This window comes from Pseudonaja textilis, chromosome 1 (genome assembly GCF_049901715.1).
Source record: "Pseudonaja textilis isolate UNSWEBS1 chromosome 1, rPseTex1.2, whole genome shotgun sequence".
NCBI classification, from domain to species: Eukaryota; Metazoa; Chordata; class Lepidosauria; order Squamata; family Elapidae; genus Pseudonaja; species Pseudonaja textilis.
This window is the reverse complement of record NC_141990.1, coordinates 318372610-318388841: the sequence shown is the minus strand read 5'-3', so window position 1 is coordinate 318388841 and position 16232 is coordinate 318372610.

The following is a 16232-nucleotide window of genomic DNA, read 5'->3' as shown; positions in this document are numbered from 1 at the left end:
TCCCCGTTAGGAGAATGAGCGCATACAGAGAGACGTATTTGAGAGAAGTGTTTGAATAATACACACACAGTACACAGATACACTGTACAGTAAATGTAGATTTTTACTTCCAGAAAGGTTTAAGCAAAATCCAAAATAAGCAATCCAAAGTCATTCACAAGTAAATCAGTCAGTTTTCAATCCAGGGATAATCCAATAACAAATTCCAGTTATTTCAGTTCAGTATCAGACTTACATCAAATCCAGTAATATCACTCAATTAGGAAAAATGGAGGAACAGCAATACTTTCCAACAGAAGGAAACAGAGATACACTCACACTCTCTTCTGAGACTCAGACCAAGACAAACCAGCTTTCTGGCTCCATCTTATGGCCATTTTAGTAACCACACCCAATTGCAGTTTTTAGCATGCTCTTAAAGAGACAGTTTTAGAATGTTTATCCTGGTTTATATATTTCTAACCCAAATAGCTGTTAGGTGACTCATATTCCTAAAAGTAGTCCATATGTTTTTGCAGTGTAAGAGTTGCAGATTATATGATAGTTTCTTCCTAAAAACAAGTTATTTATCAGAGAGTAGGTTGTTTGTTTCTAAGTGGAGGATGATGGATTGGTTAATAATTGATTCCATGACTTTCAGGTGACGCAGAATAAAGAGATTGGTCTGTAATTTTCAACTAGGCTGGGGTCTCCCATTTTGAAGATGGGGATGACCATGGCTTGTGACCATAGGTTAGGCAAGGAACTGATCCTGAAAGATTTTTCAAAGATTATGCTTAGGGGTTCGGCTATGGCAGTGGTTAGCTTTTTTAAGAAGTAGGCACATATTCTGTCCGGTTCAATAGATAGAGATGGTTTTAGATTGCACAGTGCTTTTTCAACAATGTCTTCTGTAAAATTGTATTAGATCATTGTAGTTGTCTGTGGTTCAACTAGGAAATACTGGGCATGATCCATTGCTGTTTACAAATACTGAGCCAAAGAATATGTTAAAGAGGTTGGCTTTAATAGTGTTGTTGTTGCAGTCTTTACCATTAGGTCCTTTCAGGGGTGGGATGGACCTTGAGTCTTTTAGTTTGTTGTTTATAAAACTGTAGAAAGTGCAGGTGGAATTGGTGCGTAGAAGGTTTTCTTCTTGTTTAATGTGATAATTGGTGCATTCAGTTTTTATTTGGTGGCATAAATTTTTGTATCGGCTTTTGAAGTTGGCAACATGACCAGATTTGTTTTTCCGCCAAAGTGATTTCTTTTTGGATTGAAGCTTCCTTATTGTTTTGGGTAATTTGTTTTTTCTGGTTTGGGGAGTTGTTAATGGTACATGTAGTTTGACGACTCTTTTGACTTCAAGTAAAAATATGTTGTAATGGTCTTCTACAGCATTGCATCCAGAGAATAAAATTGCCAATCAAGGGATGAGAGATCATTGTTTATAAGATCATAGTTGCCTTTTTTGAAGTTATAATTGGGGATTCCATTGTTGTGATGATTTTTGTGTGGACGTATATTGGGACAAAATCAATCATGTTGTGGTCACTGTTGGAAAAGGGTTGTTTAGTGTGTATTCCATAAATTGAATTCAAACTATTTCAGAAGATGAGATCGAAGCAGTTGTTAAATCTAGTGTTGTTGGTTACTAGTTGTTCTAGTCCCAGATTTGTTACTGCACTGTAGAAGGTTGCATGTGTGGGTTCAATTGTACATTTGTTTAGGGTCCAGTTAATATGAGGTAGATTGAAGTCACCAAGAAGGAAAAAAGCATGTGGGCAGGATGCTGCCCATGTTAGTAGTGTATTTAGCTTGTTTGCTTGTCCGATGTCATAATCAGGGGCTCTATAACATAGTAAGAACCGAAATGTGATATTTAAGGACAGTTCACAGATGATGGTCTCAGGAATAGCAAGCTCCTGGGTAACTTGGATGTTTTTTAGATGTAGGGACTTTTTATAGAAGATAGCAACACCACCTCCTCTACGGATCTCACGATCTGATTGGTAAACATGATAGTCTCTTACTGTGGTAATGGAAGTCAGGGAGAGATGCGCTGAGCCATGTTTCACAGACAAATATAATGTCGAATTTAGCCGCATTTATTAAGAGGAGAAATTACAAGGCTTCTTGCATTGAGTAGCTTGCATTTAAGGCCAGTTGTGGTTGGAATAGAGGTAGTTAGTGGCATGCATGCCTAGTTATGAGTGATGTTGGATTGGGTGGGGTGGGGTTGGATGCGGAGTTGTGGGTTGTATGACTTCCTTTTGATGAAATCAGCTCTGTAGTCAGTGTATAGGTCCTTTTCTCCACGGTTTTTGAGTTCTGTGCGGAGTTCAAGGGAGCAGATTCTTTTCAGTATGGATAAGTCTGGACTTTAGCAAAGTTTTTTGTGGTTGGGATGGGTTTTTGCAATGGCATTTATTGTATGAAAGAATATGCGTTTGCTGGACTCATTTTTGCATACAACTCTACAAAATCTTGGGGTCACAGAGCCGTCATTGTATTTGTACCCATGGCCATCTCTTGTTATTCCAATGATATCTTCAGGAGAGATGTTTGTTGTATTAGAGTTGCTTTTGATATCACGAACTTTGTTGATGTCATCTGATTCGTTGGTGTCTTCGAGACCAAATAAGAGGGCATTTGGACATTTCTGTTCACGTTCCATGGTGTCTCTGATAAGTAAGGTGATATTATTTGTGGAATTATTTGAAGGGATAGTAATTGTTTGTGGTTGTGGTTTGGTGGTTATTTTTGGTTGTAGTTGTGATTGTAGTTGAGGTAGTGGTTGTGGTTGTTGTGGGATTTGATTTTGAGCTGATAGCACTTACCTGTGCTGCATTTTTTTTCAAGAGAAATTAGGCTTGCTTGTATAATTGTTTCAAAATGTGTTGCTAAGAATTCTTCTATTGAGTGAATGAGTGATTCTATGCTTTCAACTCTGTCAGGTAGGGTACTCAGTTTGTTTAGCTTAGGAGAACATGATGGACATAGAAAAAAAGAATATATCTGGATTTTTAACCATATCAGCTAGGTTTTGTTTGTGTTTAAGCAGGCGGGGTGGGCTGATCATTGCATAGGTGGCATTTGATGTAAATTTCGCTTTCATTGATAGTTTCAAGACATTTGAAACATGTGCAGGAGTCTTGGAGGTCTTTGGTAGAGATATTTTTCTTTTGTTTTGTTTTGGAGTTTTTGCCTGGCAATAGTACAGTAATCAATTACAATAGCTAGTTAATGTGATTGGTAGACATTTACTTAATGAATGTTAGTAATTAATAGAAGTTAACTGATATGTTAGAGAACAAATCAAAAGTAAGGTTGCTTATTACTAAAAGTCAATAAATCAATCAATTGGTTATTCAAATCACTCTAATCAAATTTTGCTAAGCAACAAACAGCCTAATTGTCAGTTTGTGCTCCATTCAAAATCCAAGAAAGAAATACTCAGACTCCAATGATTAGAGCAAAATTTTTCCTTTTACTGAAATTCAAAGTGGAAGCTACAGGTAGAATTCTGAATCTAAAGAATTTGGCGCGCAGATCACATGTACAAAGGGATGGAATTGTTCCTACCCCCCAAAGTCCAAAAGACTCATCCAATTAAAAGTTCTGAATATGATCATGTGGGCATCTTCAGGTGGTGATACGGCCTCTGTCCGTTGACCTTGACATATTTTGATAAAACTTCGCAGCTGCGCAAAAGAAAGGAAAAGCTAGGCAAGGGAATAGAAACTTAAGAACAGGAATTTACACTCCCCCTCCTCCTTCTCATTTACAGCACAGGAATGTAACACCTCCAGCTTTCTTCCCCTCCAATTCCCCCCTCCCCCAGTTACTAATGACAGCCGAAAGATGGAGAGCAGTGAGAAAGATGCATAGCAATAAGAAAGATATAGAAGGGATCTTGAAGGCTGACACTAATTTATTACAGTAATTACTAAATACACTGGTCAATTAAATTCACTAAATCACTGATTTTACTAATCAGTTATTCAGTAATTACACTAAATGCACTAAACATTCAGTCATACTAAGCAAAAAACAATAAATCAATTGATCATTTGATAAAAATTAATTATTTTAAAGAAATTGATTTTTTTTTTTAAGATAATGAAAGTAAGTATACATCTGAGTTCACCATCTTGGGTGGCGGAGGGGAGGAATGTGTCACCTTAGCTTGTCTTGTAAAGAGCTCACTCCTGGGTTTGAAGAGACTCACATGCCTCTATGGTCGCAGCAGAAACACAAGTAAGAGGAAGCATCGTTGCTGTAAATTTGCCCTGGTGCCATCCAGGTGGCACAGGTGGTGTCTGATCTGCTAAAGTTCCAGTGAGATTTCTGTTCTAGGAGGGATGGTGATAAGAATGACTGAGCAGGAGTCATGCTACTGTTGATGTTGCTGATTTCTGGCTCCTGGTTCCAACTACAGTAAAGAGGCTGTGAACCATGTGTGTGCTCAGGGATTATATTGACTTAGATAAAAGCTACTATAAGCCTGGTGATCTCATTATTGGTGGGATTTTGCCCTTGGGAGGCAGTTTGGATTCTCCTATCCCACACTTTAATACATCAAATCTTCCTTTAAGTTATGACTAAGTTTCAGCAGGAAGACAGACATACAGACAAATGGTCTCTTTGCTCTAAATTCTAGGATTTCTTTCAGAAATACTTCTAGTATTCTACACTGTCCTAGTGTAGAAGACATCTTGTGCTTCTCTCAATAAAGTAGCAAGCTCCTAAAATAGGCTGGAATTCTCAATCTCTTCCTCCTGGAGTTGATAAATAACAAACATGAAAAGTACATTAGAAGCTGTATTGGCATAGTGAAGAATTTGAATTTTAATATTTATCTGGACAGTAACTCCTAGGTTCAGGAGTTACATTTAATCCCTCTCAAATTTGGAATTAGCATTGCTCGTGAATAATGGCGAGGTGACTCCCACTATAGCCCTGTGCTCAGGAATGTTTACCACTCCTGAAAAAGTTGCTTCAAGAGAGACCCTAAATTATTAGTGTGAAAGAGGAGTGTTTGGGGAGACCCTAAATTATTAGTGTGAAAGAGGAGTGTTACAACCACTAGAGCAAAGTGAAGATGGGAGGAATAATAGAGGGTTATAAAACAGCCCATGATATGGATGGAAAGGATTGTCTGTTTTCTCGCTTAGCCATTGAGGTTCAGCCAAGAAAGATCCTTTAAAAAAACTCAATATACACAATAAAATTTGGGTGTTGCTGCCCCCCCAAAAAAAAACATTGAAGCAAACTCTACATGCAAACAACTTTAACTGTAATGTTCCCTGTGTTTTTCTCACTATAGGATCCAACCCAGAAACTACCAGCAGTTCCTTTCATTGATGTTTGCTATCTCCAAGGTCAATTAGGATTTTCTTCTGTTCCCCAACATCACCCTTGGCTTCCAAATCTATGGCCATTTCCAGAGGGAGATATTTATTTCCTTTAACAGCCCCTCCATGCTCTCCTCACAAGGCCAAGTGGTTCCAGGTTACAAATGTGGCCAGCTGGACACTCTGCTGTCCATGATTGGTGTCTCAATCCCATATCCTCAAGGCAGATGGACTCCATCTTCAGCATTTTTAAAGTCCCACAGATAAGAGAGCTCTCTTAGATACAGTATGATAGTAGACAGAGATCAGAAAGTTACTCAAAAGCAAAGAGGTAGGGGTTTTTTTGGGAGGGACATATCATGAGCATGTGACTCTTAGTTAATTCTTTATGAAAGGGTGCCCATCATTTTATTGCCATTTATTCTCTGTATCAGATTGTTAGATTTTTATCTTGTCTTCCAAAGTACCTCAACCAATAAAAATGTGTAACTGGTGGCTCTTCCTAAGATGGGAAGGAGATTAAGCTTGCTACTCAACATGAGTCAGCCTGACTGCTGGACTACAGCTCTGTGTTTAACACTATCATCCCAGATATACTAGTAACCAAACGTTATAATCTGCAGGTCCCCACCCCCATGTGCTCCTGGATTAAGAACTTTTTGACAAACAGACCACAGTCTGTTAGACTTGCCCCCCACCCTTTCTTCCACTATTACACTCAGTACTGATTCCCTCCAAGGTTGTGTCTTGAGCCCCCTGCTATATGCCTTGTACACCTTTGACTGCTCACCAAGCCATGCAACAAACACCATCATAAAGATTGCGGATGACACGACCGTGATTGGTCTCATCTCCGGAGAGGATGAGACGGCATATAGGGCAGAAGTAGAGAACCTGTCTATCTGGTGTTCACAGAACAATCTGTCACTGAATGTCCATAAAATCAAAGAACTGATTATGGACTTCAGAAGACTTGGACAGGACCACGCCCCACTCATCATCAACAGAGAATGAGTGGAAACTGTCCCTACAATCAGATTCCTTGGCATCCATATTTCAGCTGATATCTCCTGGTCCCCTAACACCAAGGCCATAGTGAAGAAGGCTCAGAAGTGGCTGCACTTCCTGCAGGTTCTCAGGAAGAACAATCTGGATAAGAAGCTGTTGCTGGCTTTCTATAAAGCCTCTGTGGAGAGCACTCTGACATATTGTCTTGGTGTGTGGTATGAAGGCTCCACAGTTGAGGACAGGAAAATTATACAGAGGATGATAAGCACAGCTCAAAATATCATTGGTTGCCCTCTGCCCTCCCTGGAAGACTTAGCCAGGTCCCGCTGTCAAAGCAGAATCAAGGTCATTATAGAAGACCCCTCACATCCTGGCAATTATCTTTTTGACATGCTGCCATCTGGACGGCATTTCTGTTCAATAAAATCCCACACCACTAGACTAACAAATAGTTTCTTTCCCTGGGCCATCCGAACCGCAAATAAACACAAAGTCACTACCTCATTAAGATATGAAAAGATGTAAAATCTCAATACCCCATTCAGATGTATAATAACATATTACAGTACGATCCATCTCTTGTGTACTCAGCCTAGGCGTTATACTCGGTGTTGGATGTATATTTTGTGTATATTCATAGATATTGTACTCTCAAATTGCAAATGGAGACATGGGTACTCTATCTTCCTTATCTTCATTTTTAAGTGCTTTGGTTTTATTGTATTGTGAACAGTTGCTGGGGAGCATCCAAAGTTTCGTTGTACTTGTACAATGACAATAAAGTTCTTCTAATTCAAAGATCCCCACGGTCCCTTCCAATTCTGTTATTCTGTTATAACATGAAGAACAAGAAAGCATTTTCAGAATTGCAAGATTGTGTTAAAACCAAGCAGTTGTGAATAATTGTTCCTCCCAGAAATGGAACTTTTCATCTTTGATTTTGCATGACAGTTCGCTGTCCCTCTTAGGACTCTTTTGCAACCTAGGGGTTTTGTGGATTATTAGTTGCTGCTCAAGCAGCAACATGGTGGCTACCTCAAGAAAAGACTTTCTAAATGTTGTGTCAGGTGTAAAAGATTGAGATCACACGTGAAGTTCCAATTAGACTGATTTATTACTATTCATGCCTATCCATAGGAAGCTAATAACTGAATGGTTGGTACTATCTTGGCATTACATAAGGGTCAATGGAATTCAAGATAGACTGGACTTAGTCCCTTTGTGGCTACATAGAGAGTTTAGGCTGATTCCTCTTTTGACTCCATGCTCCATTTCTGTCATTTCTCCTTACAGCGTCAATTTGTTAAACAGAATAAAATTGAGCTGTGAAGAGCCTGAAGTCTGTGTCTGTCTTGTTCAGTTACAGAACAAAACCAGACAATTACAGAAGTGCAGATGATATTTCCACAACAACCTCCGTCCCCCTCAGCATGTAACCCAAATCCAATTTGTACAAAGACACTAAATTTATTTTAACCTTTCTATAGCTTAAGATCTTATGTGACATCCCCACAAACACAATTTGTTCAGTTTTACATTTATTGCACTGCTCAGCTTGTTGTGTGAATGCTGCCAGTCTTGGTCCATCTGAACACAATAAAGCAGGACTCAAAATAGTCTTATTGGGTTGTTTGTCTCAAACCCATCAGACTTTTCTGCATTACTGGATAAACATTGAACTTCTCTGAATAGTGAAGAGACAAATCAGGGCAAGCACTTCCTTTTCCTTGACTCCATTTCATCAAACATGGTTCCTGCATTCTGCTCTGTTCGATTCTCAGATAGAAAAAAATCAAAGGAATTGTACTCTGTTGCCATACAAATCATTTAATCGTTGCTACAGTGAATTTATCAGTTATAAGACTTTGGGATAAAGTAAATATTTAAAGCTACATGTAACCAAATATCTCAGGAGGAAAAGCACATGATTAATTTTGGAATGTGGCACTGAAATTTTTCATATGTGCTTATTCTGGTAAAGCTTTATTTGAAGAAACTATGATAAAAAGACCAACAATAAAGATTTTTTTTTTGTAGTTTCAGAGTCAATATTTGGTGTTACAGCAGATTCCTCAGTTCTCCACCAAGGGAATCATCTAGCTTTTCAGACATACATTCATCTTCTCAAGATGATCACAATATTCTTATAGAAGCCATAAACGTAGCTCTAAGCAAATACTCCTATTTCTAAAGATCTCTTTTACTTCAGATTCTTCCCTATTTGAGGAATGTGTAGTTCAACAACGGTGCTGGAGAGGAAGTCTCCTTCTCAGAAGATGGACTGGGATCTGCTCGTTTTGACCTTCTCAATTGGCTTTTCCTCCCCAATCAATCCTTTGACCCCATGAAAGTTGGGCAACTAAATCCTGAGGCTCCCCCAAGCCACAATTTCACCATTAACTCTGATGGAATTGTCTGGGCAACAAAGGTGAGCTGCAAGGAAATGTGGTAAGATCAGGGAAAGATTCATTCACTTCCTGAAATGCAGAACATCTTTCTAACTTGAAAAATAATCAATGGAGTCAGAAGTCATGGCAGTCATTTGGTGAAGAATCTGCTATTCATGTAACACATTTGAGGTCTGATTTGTGTCTTTCCACAAAAGGAACAACGTCTGCTTGAAATGCAGGATGCAATTATATCAAGAAACAGTGATTTCCATAGACAATTTCTGCTTAGTTGCATATTCAGAGTTCTTTCTTTTAGAAATGCTGTGGTTCAGTCACAAACCTTCCTCTGCTAGATGAAACCCCAGTTCCAATCTCCAGCATTTGATAAGAGGTTGGGAGTGCCACTGACCTAAATCCTCCAGCAGATGTTCCTGGTTTTTGATAGATAATGGTGAACAATTTGGTTAGAAGTGATACTGAGCATAGAAATAGGAATGTGGTTTAGAAATAGGAATGTGAGAACAAATAAAAGAATTCACTGATATTTCTCTTTCAGACCATCCCCTTTGCCAGGTGTGGCATGAAGAGGTGCCAGGCAGGAGAGAGGAGATTTGAGGGCAAGCAGATTTGCTGCTACCAGTGTGAGGCTTGTCCAGAAGACACGTAGACCAGACTTTAAATCTTAATCCTCCAGAATCAAAGGAAGACATTCATTAAATCAATCTATTTTTGTTATTGTTGTCATTTCTGATGAGATTGACATCCACTCAGACTTTTCAGCAGAACCTTTCAGTAAACTGCCCTACCACAGAGGACACCTTTCATAATCCTCAGAAATTGCTTGCAGGATAGATTTAGGGAAGAATTTATGAATCCCCAACATGCATTTCCACTCTGACATCCAATTGGGAAAACCAACTTTCAATCTTTTCCTAAGAAGTGGAGTGTTATGTCCCTGGAACTCGCCAAAATCCCCACCCAGGTCCGTTCATGCTGCGGGGGTGTTTGCTGACCCTCATTGGCTGGCCTCCCTCGACAGCCGGCTATAAAAGCCAGCTGCAGGGTCTGGCCAGCCGCTGATCGCTGGAAGCCTGCTCCAGGCAGGGCTAACACGTTCAGTCCTTTATTGTTCCAATAAAGTCTTGTTGCACCCAAGCCCTGGTCTAGCCTCTCATTGCTCAACTACAACCCTGGCGACGAGGATGGGATGGCTACCAGAGGCACCGCAACAGCTGAAATCACTAAAATAACCGCTGAGCCGCAGCCGCGCCGCCGGAGAGCTCGGTCAGCAAGAGCGAAAGTAATAGCGTCTGTAGCCGCTTGTTAGCAAGCTACAGAGGAAAGTGAAGCGCTGCGAGCCGCAGCCGCTCAGCACAAAAGAGCGCGAAATTCAAATGGCTGTCGTTTGGATTTCTAGTCGGGAATACAGCGCGGTGCTGTTATTCCGAGCTACTGACACTCACGCAGGCGCGATTTTTCAAAGCGCTATCAGAGGCGGCAAGCCAGCACCGCCTACGCTCTCCAGGAGCGTGAATTTCAAAACGCTGCCAACAGTCGTTGCAGCTCAGCCCAATTGTAGCCCAGAGAGAGAGCAGAGAGGTCTATGAAGCCTCTCCAGAGCTGAAGTCACTAGACTAACGAGAGCACAAGTGCCATTTGTGTCCCAGAGAGATTTCTCAACAGCATATCACGCAGGAGTCCTCATCATGAACTCCAACCCATCCTTCCCACCGTTCAAACCGGAAGAAGAAAAATGGGAGTCATACAAGAATCGTTTTAACCACTACATCGACGCTATCGGTCTGGCTGATGCTGGGGAGCACAGAAAAAAGTCATTTTTCCTCAGCTATTGCGGAGCCATCGCTTTTTGATACTGCCACAGCACTCGTCGCTCCACGTGAGTTAAAAAATGTCCCCTGGCCAGAGTTGCTAGAAATCCTCACCAACCATTACTCCCCCAGGCCCTCACAAATCACGAGGCGTTCCACCTTCCGGATGAGGAAGCAAGCAGAAAAGGAAACCGTCAATCAGTATATGGCCACCTTGAGGACTGCAGCCCTCCACTGCGGGTTCGGGAACTATCTTGATGACATGCTCCTCGACCAGCTCGTCTGCGGGGTCAAAGACCTTCACCTCCAGAGGTGACTACTCGCCAGGAAGGACCTCAACCTATCCCAGGCCGTCGAGGAAGCCTTGGCAGCAGAGCTGGCAACCCAGTCCGCCACTGAAATTCAAGGCCCCGTTCCCAAACAAAGCTGCGCCACCGTTCATTCAGAAGAGGTAGTCAACGAAGACGACCCTAACGAGCAAACAGACATCCACCGCCTCACCCATGCCAAACAACCACAGGCAGGAGCCAGGCTAGAAACCAACAGCGCACCCAAACACATCATCCTATGCCTATCCTGTGGAGGACCTCACTCAAGAGCTACGTGCAAATTCAAGGGTGCCATCAGTAACCAGTGCCACAAAAAAGGCCACATCGCTAGAGTCTGCCAGGCCGCGCACAACTCAGCACAAAAGGTTCCTTCCTTTTCCCATTCTGGGCCTCAAAGGCAAGTACGCAATTGTCACACTTGCTACCATGCTAACCACACCTGTCACTCTATTAGTAAAATAACACTTTCCGTTCTATTAGAAGGTAAACCTTGTCGTATGGAGGTTGACACGGGGTCAGCGCTCTCAATCATCTCTTGGAGCACCCTCAAGAAAATCCAGCCCAGACTATCCAGAAACCAGCTCCAGAAGTGCCAGATCTCCTTGAGGGATTACCAGGGAAAAGACATTCCAGTGCTCGGCAAAGGCAAGTTCCTTGTTAATTTTAAAGCTTTTAAAGGCCACCTGCCTCTAGTGGTAGTTAACGGCAACCTCCCCAGTCTTCTGGGGCTTGATTGGTTCCCCTACCTCGGCCTAGGGTTAACAGGAGTCCATGCTGTCTCAGCTTCTGACACTGACTCCTTATTCACTGACTACTCAGGCGTATTCAGCAATGAGTTGGGGTGCTATAAGGGGACCCCATCTCATTTGCAGTTGACCCCAAGCGGTTCCAGTCCGGCTGAAACCGCGTGAGAGTCCCATTCGCCATTCGGCCTAAACTGGACGCAGAGCTCGATAAATTATTAAAGCAAGGGGTCATCGAGCCGACAGACTTCGCCAAATGGGAGACGCCAATTGTCACCCCTCAAAAAGGATGGCAGTCTGAGAATTTGTTCTGATTACAAAACAACAATCAACCGCTTTCTACAAGTTAGCGCGTACCCAGTCCCGGTCATTCAACATTTACTGCATACCTTTGAGCCTGGCAACATTTTTGCCAAATTGGACATGTCGCAAGCGTATCAGCAGTTCCCCGTTGACAACCAAACGGCGGAACTGCAGACCATTGTGACTCACAGGGGTGCCTTCCAGTGCAAGCGTCTCCAGTTTGGCGTAAGTGTTGCCCGGGATTTTCCAATCCCTCATGGAGCGTATACTACAGGGCCTCCCTGGCGTAGTACCCTACTTCGACGACATATTGGTCTCGGCCAGGGACAGACCCCAACTCTTCCAGAGAGTCAGAGCAGTGTTAGACAGGTTCAGACAGCATGGCCTCAAATTAAAAAAGGAAAAATGTGCCATTGCCACTAGACAGGTGGACTTTCTGGGCTATAAGATTGACGCCTCAGGCATCCACCCCTAGAGTCCAAGGTCAAGGCAATTCATGAGGCACCCACGCCAACCACTAAAGCCGAGCTACAAGCCTTTTGGGATTATTGAACTTTTATGCATCATTTCTACCTCACAAAGCATCAGTAGCAGAGCCTCTACACAGGCTCTTAGATAAAAAGCACCTTGGCACTGGGGACACAAGGAAGACACCGCTTTTCGCAGTCAAATCACTGCTCACATCTGACGCGGTCCTCATTCAATTCGACCCACACCTTCCACTGGTACTAGCCGCGGATGCTTCCCTTTTGGGATTGGCGCCGTATTAAGCCATAGACTACCCAACGGCTCTGAGGCACCGATTGCCTTCTTTTCCAGAACGCTCTCAGCAACAGAGCGTAACTATAGTCAGATCGACAAGGAGGCTTTAGCCGCAGTGGCCGCGGTTAAGAAATTTCATGAATTCCTGTTTGGCCACAACTTTGAGCTAATCACGGACCACAAGCCTCTCCTGGGTCTTCTTTCCGGGACAAGCAGACTCCCCAAGTGTTGTCTCCCAGAATGACGAGGTGGACTTTGTTCCTGGTGGCCTATTCTGTGCACAAGCTCATCCACCGCCCAGGAAAAACGTTAAGTCACGCAGACGCCCTCAGCCGCTGCCCCCTGCCAGCTCCAGCAGAAGACCCGGCCCGGTCCACCATCTTCGATGTCACCGAGCTCGACCTCCTGTCACCGCTCTCGACATCGCCACCAAATCCAAGACGGACAAAACCATCGCCCAGGTACTGGACTGGGTGAGGAGGGGTGGCCGGGCTCAAACCTCTCAGCCGAATTCACACCTTTTAAGACCCGTCAACAGGAGCTGTCTAGCATACAGGGCTGCCTGCTGTGGGGCACCCGGGTGGTTATTCCGGCCTCACTTCGCACACCAGTCTTAGAGGCACTACACGAGGCCACCCGGCATCGTCCGGATGAAGGCATTGGCACGGTTACGCCTGGTGGCCGGGCCTGGACGACGACATCGTCAAGTGGGTAAGCTCATGCCAACCCTGCCAGGAATCCAGACCATCCCCTCCAGTCACCACCCCCACAAAGTGGGAGAGCGCCAACGCACCTTGGTCAAGGCTACACATTGACTTAGCGGGTCCGATTCACGGCAAGACCTTCTTGGTGGTCGTAGATTCATACTCAAAATGGATCGATGTGGCCCAACTATCCACAACCACCACGCTAGCAGTTACCAAGGCTCTAACTCGCCTATTCGTAACACACGGGTTACCAGACACCATTGTTTCAGATAAGGGCCCCCAGTTTGCCTCAACAGAATTTAGCCGTTTTGCCACAAATCTTGGCATCCGACATATCTTCACGGCTCCCTTCCATCCTGCCAGCAACGGATTGACAGAACGAGCCGTTAGATCCACAAAAGAAGCATTAGCCAGATTCAGCAAAGAAGATGGGCATCACAGGCTCTCCCGTTTCTTGCTGAGCCAACACTCGACCCCTTGCATGGTCACCAACAAGTCCCCTGCAGAACTTCTAATGGGTAGGCGCCTAAGAACTGTGTTGGATAGGCTCCACCCTCACTATTGTCCTGACACCCCTCTCGCTTCAATGACAGGGGTCAGAGATTTTGTCTTGCAGGAACTCATATTTGCGAGGAACTATGCCAGAGACCCGCTGTGGATCCCAGGAGTGATAGTAGCCATCACTGGCCCCCGGTCGTACCGAGTCCAGCTGGAAGACGGCCGCATCTGGAGAAGGCACCTGGATCAGCTAAGGAAACGACAGGGTACCCTCGCCAGTGTCGGATCGTGGGCTCAGGTCGACCCCCAGGTGCCACACCAAGCTCCCATCGAAGACCATGCCAGAGCCACTGCACCACCTACACCCGGACCAGGAGAGTTGGCAGTAGACCGGGACTGCCAGATGGGTCCGCCACCGGCACCAGTAGACGGGACCACAACATCGCCAACCAGAAGCACCACACCGGTGCCAGTGCAAACCCCAGAGCGAGGCTGCACCCCATCACCAACCCTACCGGGTTCCTCGGACTCTGAGACACTTGGTAACTCACTGGAGTTACGACGCTCGGGGCGCCAGCACAGACCGCCCGCTTATTTAAGTGACTATGTGTGTTCGCATCTGGGGGAAGGGGTGTTATGTCCCTGGAACTTGCCAAAGTCCCCACCCAGGTCCGTTCATGCTGCGGGGCGTTTGCTGCCCTCATTGGCTGGCCTCCCTCGACAGCCGGCTATAAAAGCCAGCTGCAGGGTCCGGCCAGCCGCTGATCGCTGGAAGCCTGCTCCAGGCAGGGCTAACACGTTCAGTCCTTTATTGTTCCAATAAAGTCTTGTTGCACCCAAGCCCTGGTCTAGCCTCTCGTTGCTCAACTACAACATGGAGTGTGTGGACCAAAGGTTTAATTCTTATCATTTAGTGCATGCTTCTTCCATCAGCACTATCAACTTCTGAAAAAATAGACCTGCCAGGGAAAGAGGAGATCCATCTATTTATCTCTCTTCAATAGAGGAGGAGGGATCAAAAAAGTCTGAATGAACAGATTTGAAGTACAAAGCAGAGAGGTTAAGGCAGGTATGATATATACACAAACAAAATCGCAGCATTTCTGGATAACAGATCTGTTGGTCCTGTATGGGTTCCGTGAGAAAGTGAGGGAGAAAATAGGCAGTAATCTCAAACTGAAAGCCATATTACCCATGGAATTGACCCAGTGAATGGATAGCTGGAACTGAACAAATCCTCATCACTAATCTGGATCATCATAATGGAAGCATTATTTTATCTTTTTGATGCCCCATCAATAGCACAGTGTATTATTTCATGATTCCCTTTGTGGGTAGGTCACCAGCAGAAAGGCAACACGCATATCAACTTTGCGGGAGGGATAATGCGCATGGTAGTTGCTCAATAAATCCTTAGACAAGAACTTTTGATTTCAGATGCAGCTCACTGTGAATCCTGCCCAGAAGACCAATATCCCAACAAGGACAAGGACCAATGCATTGCCAAGAAGATCCACTTCCTTGCCTACCAAGACACCCTGGGATATATTTTAGTTTTTCTTGTTCTTTTCCTCTCTGTGATCTCTTCTGCAGTCCTGGTGATTTTCTATAAACATCATGACACACCAATCATCAAGGCCAACAACCAAGATCTCACCTACATCCTCTTGGCCTCTCTCTTGCTCTGCTTCCTTCGGTGCTTCCTCTTCATTGGTCGACCAGGGAAGATCATTTGTCTCTTTCAACAATCTGCCTTTTCCATTCTCTTTTCCCTTGCAGTTTCCTCTGTGTTGGCAAAGACTGTCATGGTGGTTCTGGCCTTCATGGCCGCCGAGCCAGGGAACAAGACAAGGAAACTCTTAGGAAAACCACTGGCCAACTCCATTTTCATAGCCAGTCCCTTGAACCAAGCAGTCCTTTGTGCCACTTGGCTGGGAACCTCTCCCCCATTTCTTAATTTGGACTTCTACTCCTTGTTTGTAGAGATGATCTTGGAATGTAAGCAAGGCTCAACTGTAATGTTTTACAGTGTCCTCTCTTACCTAGGACTTTTGGCCTTCATTAGTTTCACAATGGCCTTCCTGGCTAGGAAATTGCCTGATAGTTTTAATGAAGCCAAGTTCATTACTTTTAGCATGCTGGTCTTTTGCAGTGTTTGGATCTCCTTCCTGCCCACCTACCTGAGCACCAAAGGGAAGTCCATGGTGGCTGTGGAGATTTTCTCCATCTTGGCCTCTGGGGCTGCTCTCTTGGCTTGTATCTTTTTCCCCAAATGCTACATTATTCTGCTGAGACCTGTTCTGAATTGTAGAGAAAATATGATAAGA